This window comes from Periplaneta americana, chromosome 2 (assembly GCF_040183065.1).
Source record: "Periplaneta americana isolate PAMFEO1 chromosome 2, P.americana_PAMFEO1_priV1, whole genome shotgun sequence".
NCBI lineage: Eukaryota > Metazoa > Arthropoda > Insecta > Blattodea > Blattidae > Periplaneta > Periplaneta americana.
In genome coordinates, this window is record NC_091118.1 from 18,282,453 (window position 1) to 18,288,475 (window position 6,023).

The window sequence follows — 6,023 nt, forward strand, 5'->3', positions numbered from 1 at the left end:
GACATAACTTTCCTTATAATCTCCTCCTCAAATTTAGGCTAGAATTTCAAATACGACATTGCCACAACACTCTTCTACTGACAAATGCTGGCCTCATGAGAAATTAGCAGTATTGTAGTAATGTGATGAGTTGCGCAGGAGGAAAATCGGGCAATGTTGCCAACTTAATTTCGAATAGGCTGTACACCCAAACTTCTACTTTATATTTCGAAAAAAATAAGTGCGCGTGGTATTTGACAAAATACGATAAATCTGTACACGCATTTACAATGGAATTACAAGAAAACCTTGGATTATGAGTAACATGGTTTGCGAGTGTTTTGCAAAACGAATGAACAACGAAGAAATATTTTTTTGTTTGTTAAACGAGCGATGTCTTGCAATATGGCTTTGCTTGCCGTGTGTCACGTGATCACAACTTACCTTCAACAGCACAGTGCAGCGGCACCGTGGAATATCATCGCGTTCTCTGTCTCAGTGTGTAGAAAGGGGAAGCGGTACAAAATTTTGTTCAAATTCACCGCCCTGATATGATTGTAGCAGTGCGTGCGATAAATCTCTTTAACATTTATTTCTTAGGTTATTTCACGATGCTGTATCAACATCTCAGGCTATTTAGCGTCTGAATGAAATGAAGGTGATAATGCCAATGAAATGAACCCGGAGTCCAGCACCGAAAGTTACCCAGCATTTGCTCGCTCTTTAACAACAATGCAATGTCACCTTTCCGCAAAATCCTGAAAACGAGGCAAAAGCAGGTGTCATTGTATAAGTTCTTAGTCAAAGCAAAAGATTCCAATCAGTCAAGCAATCAGAAGTGATTCCGTTAATGATAGTGAAAACATTTTTTTTTAATGTTCAAGAAATTTACTAAGTAGTAAAACAGGCGAAAGACACTCAAAAACAAAATACAGTAAAGTAATTTGTGTTGCACTGTTTTACATTGAATTTCACCTAAATTATACTGTACTTTATAAGAACAAAAGGTTGTGAAGCGAAATAATCTGAGTTCGCATTTTTTTTGTCGGTTTGATATGCGAGTGTTTTGGATTAAGAATACGTTTTGGAAACGAATTATTCTTCTAATTCAAGGTTTCACTACACTGTCTTTCATCTCAATTGGTTTGTTCCTTTAGTAGTGTCTGTGTTGTTCTTTAGTCAACTGTCCGAAGACAGGTCTGAACCATACAAGTGATACCAATTATGAGGCAACTAGGTCAGGAGATAATCGGGTATCGTGGCCAGTTCCTTTCCCTCTCCATTGCATTCATCACCGACTAGTTACATATTACACTAATCTGACTTCAGATGTATACAAACTCTGACACATATCATCAAATCAGATGTAATGCCTGATAATAGATGTACAGTTGTGCCAAAAAACCGGACCAACCCTTGTAGCTGATACAAAAAAATCCTGTGCTGTGTACTGTGTCAAACTGTGGTAATTTCAATAAGGATAGTGAAGCCAGAGGTATGTAGTGCTATAAAAATACGCAGTTATATTTGCCGAATGGTGAATATTGATGCCAGATGAAAATAAAACTCTCAAAGTTTTTTCATCTGTAAGTTTGAGGCACTGAAGGAAACAAAAGATGGTAAGAATCGGACAAATGCAATAAATTTCATTGTTACAATTAATTATACAAGATGGATGTGTTTTGTGACTAGCAAAATTTGAATCTGTGTCTCTGAAATCAGCTATAAGGGTTGATCTGGTTTTTTTTTTTTTTGCCACTACTGTACATATCAGCCAGAACCTCAATCAGAAGTAATGTGTCTATGATAAGAGAAATAAATACTCCCCAGGAAAAGGGTCTAATTGATGTTATTTTACAATTAGAGCTAGACCCTTATTCTGCGGGGTGAGGGTGTTTTTGTTACACTTTTTTCAGAGTCCAGTTGTCCGAAGGTTTCGTGGTAAAGTTGAAACTGTGTCAAAAATGTAATTTTTTGACAGTACATAAAATTCATTGTTTGATATCAACTTTACAGTGTAATGAAATTGGCGATGTCACAAATAAAAGTATGCATTGTATTTATGTATTTATCACAATATTCTATTTGGATCTGAAGAAATATTTTACACCTGGTGTCACACTTATCCTCCTTATCCCTCTTGAACTCAGTGTTAAAAAAGATCTCAAGTTGGTTAAATCGATTCTGCAGGAGAAGGCAAACGTTTACGTCAAGTTTCGATTTGTGGTCATTAGACCCCGGATTTTTATGTGATATCGAAGTACGAAATATATACATAAAAATATAGTAAATATCGGGGAAATATGTAATTAAATGTGCAATATTACTAAAATATGTAATTTAAAAATCACTATTTATTAATGCATTAAATTCACAAAATGTCGTCACAATTTAACTGGTCAGTTGAAGTGGGAGGATGCAGTCTGGAAAGTCGATTTGCCATTTCCACCCCATTGTATAGCTTGCAAATACAACTTATCTTCACCATCTTCTTGTGCCTTAAGATTTCCTGGAAAAATATTTTTTGTGTCGCACACATAATGGTATTTTGACTTACCTGACACCTGACCAAACCCCTCGCTAATAGCCTGCTTTCAATTTGTAACAAAGTTAAATGACCGGCACACCTGACCGTCCCAGATTCTGAGAATCAGTCAGGCATACTAACTGTTACTCCACAGCGGTGGACTCTATCGGGTTGTATTGAAATAAGAGCGATAATACTATAGCATGTAGGCCTATTAGGTGTTACACAATATCTTTATTCTTTACTCTGTTTGGAAGTTGATTTATTATTGATAGGATTTCAACACTGTATCATGCATTTTTTCTGGGTAGATCTGGTTGTAATATGATATTATTTTTCCAGAATTTATGAATAACTGAAAGGACATTTCATAATCTAGCAAAAATATAACGAAATTAAAGGTTTAGGCTCTATATATTATATTCTGGATAATTAACTTAAATATGAGTATATGAAAAGAAGAAAATCAGTTTATTAGACTGAATTAATTCGAATGTGTAGCCACGTTAAGGGATGCAGTATCATCACCTGCCCTGGATTCCTAATGAGAGAATCTGGCAACCCTGGATCCAGCAGAGAAGTGCGGACAGGCAGGATCATTCCATCGAGGTGGAAGATGCAGGTGGCAGGGAGGAACAGCATATAATCACTGTCTAGTATATACATTCACGAAGCTTGAGTTGTGAGGGTGCTAGGAACAATACACTGTGGCGGTACTATTCCGCATTGTCTGAAATGAGGCGATATTAGTGATCCTAGTGGTTAGCAACTATCTATGGATGCATATTTACTATGTATTGAGCTTCGTGACTGTATATACTAACTGTGATATAATCTTATTTCTGTGGGTTTCCATATTGATCACAGAGAAAAGACGAGTTATCGCAAGGTCGAATCAGTGACAGGTTAGGTTAGTTTAGGCTTTTAGTATGCCTTGCATATAATTACTCATAATTGTCTACGAATGTCACTATCCCACCCAAAGCCCTCCCTCCCATGCTAACCCGTCTTTGGAGAGGGGGGAATGCTCTTGCTATATGCCTTCCTTTGGTAACGCTATTGTAAAGAATTACCACAGCAAATCTTATACAAATTTCCTCTGTATTTTAACTTATGAATACTCAGTTTTCTCCAATCTTTCCTATTTTCTGTCTTCCTCTTTGTCTTCTCATATGATCCATATATCTTAATGTCGTCTATCTTCTGATATTTTATTCTGCCCCGAACTTTTCTCCCATTCACCATTCCTTCCAGTGCATCCTTTAGTAGGCACTTTCTTCTCAGCCAGTGACCCAACCAATTCCTTTTCCTCTTCCTGATCAGTTTCAACATCATCCTTTCTTCAACCACTCTTTCCAACACAGCTTAATTTCTTATTGTCTGTCCACTTCACACGTTCCATTCTTCTCCATATCCACATTTCAAGAATAATCATATATAACAATGTATTAAAATACAATGTATTCGTACCATTAGAAGAACGAGTAAAGAATTGTTCTTGACCCACAAGCAATTAAGTGGTATGCTGCTACTGTATAATATAAGCACTTGAGAGTATCCATAAAATGCTATTTATGCATCTGTATGTGAGTAATGTCAGCTTGTATTAACTTAACTTTGTACAGTTTATTCATGTATTGTGCACACATCTGTTTCCTGTGCATGTCAAAGCACAACTGAATAACATTATTTTTTAAAATATATTGCAATCCTCCCCTAGGGATTAAAATAAAATCTTCCAAGTACGTTATAATATATGAGTACATACGGACTCCACCTGTGCATAGAAATGAACTAGTTCACATTGTTCAGTTTATCAGATATGATGTACTGCCCGTGTCTCACGTCCTGAACCGAGAGTTCCCTAGTGCTTATAACCACGCCTCTTAGGTCTGCTCGGATCGGCACGGCAGCTGCAGCGTGGTGACACGGCAGCATATTACATGTTCTGAAAACATTATCCTATGCTATTGCAGGGGTACTATTTATAATACTGGAGACACTAATCGTGGTTACCACTATCGCTATTATCTCTGATGGCGATTTCCTGAAATGTATGTACACACTAGGCCATTCTTCGTTGAGTCTGGACAACTGCTGAATTACCATAGAGCAGCATTTCCGGGGTTCTGTGAGCCCTATGTGATTTTAAATTGTATTTTATACTTTTTTACTTGGTTATTTAACAACATTGTATCAAATACTAGGTTATTTTGCATCGATGGGATTGATGATAGCGAAATAGTATTTGGCGAGATAAGGTCGGGGATTCGCCAAAGATTACCTGACATTCGCCGTATGGTTGGGGAAAACCTCGGGGAAAAAATCCAACCAGATAATCAGCCCAAGCGGGAATCGAACCCGCGCTCGAGCGCAACGCAGGATCGATAGGCAAGCGCCTTAGCCGACTGGGCTGCTACGGCGGCTATTTTATACTTAGTGGATATTATAAAAATATATAAATGTTACGAAAATATGAATCAATAATAACATGAAACCATCGATTATAATAACAATAATAATAATAATAATAATAATAATTTTATGAACGTTATTCTCTATCTAGAATTCTATTCCACCCCCCCCCCCCCCCACCGTCAGAAATTTTAATTCGCACCCTGATAACATGGCCAACATTAAACAAGTTTAATATTTAAATGCACGTTTAACATGAGTTTAATATAGCAATCCTTTTGTTTGTTAGAACTTTGAACATGCATTTATATTAGGCGATTGTCACGATGGCCATGACTAGACCGAGATAACCATGTGGCTCCGATTCGCGGCTGTCTTTCTCGTTAGCTATGTGATAAATGTGTGACGTCATAACATATACTAAATGTTTTTCTGGGTCAGCTGCAGTAGATTATTATTTTTTCTCCTTTTCCTTTCCTAATTCCCACCATCTGTATGTTCGGTCTCGATTCTATAAATGTACTTCTGTGGACTACAACATCACATCTCTTTTTCGCGTTTATCACAGAAATAACAATTAAGCTTAAAATATATTAACGGTACCATCTGTAATAAGGAGATATTCTGATTAAGCCATGTAGTCTTTCCTCCAAATAAGGATCTCAGAATGCATTTAAGGGATTAGGTACAGCTTACAGCAGTAAAATTTTTTTAAATATTCAACATTTTTTCCTCCATTGCTGTATCTTTTACAATAATGAAAATTGGTATGTGTAAAAACTGTCCTTCTGCCGTAAGAAAAAAATATCTTTACGATTTAAAAAAAATTAATTATATATATTTTTTTTTCCAAATTCATAATAGTTGTAGTTCACTGTGCAGTGATGAAGTGTTTCCCTCATAACTCATAAACTTCTTCATGTTCTCTCTCTTTTATTTTATCGCTGAAACCATGTTTACAATATCATGCTCTTTCAACTACATTTCTTAATAAACAATATTTTTTTTATTTTGTGTTAGAAGAAAATACTGACATTTGACCATTTTTTAAATGAATTTATATTTATCAGATAATCTATCAAAGATAGAGAAATGATCTTAC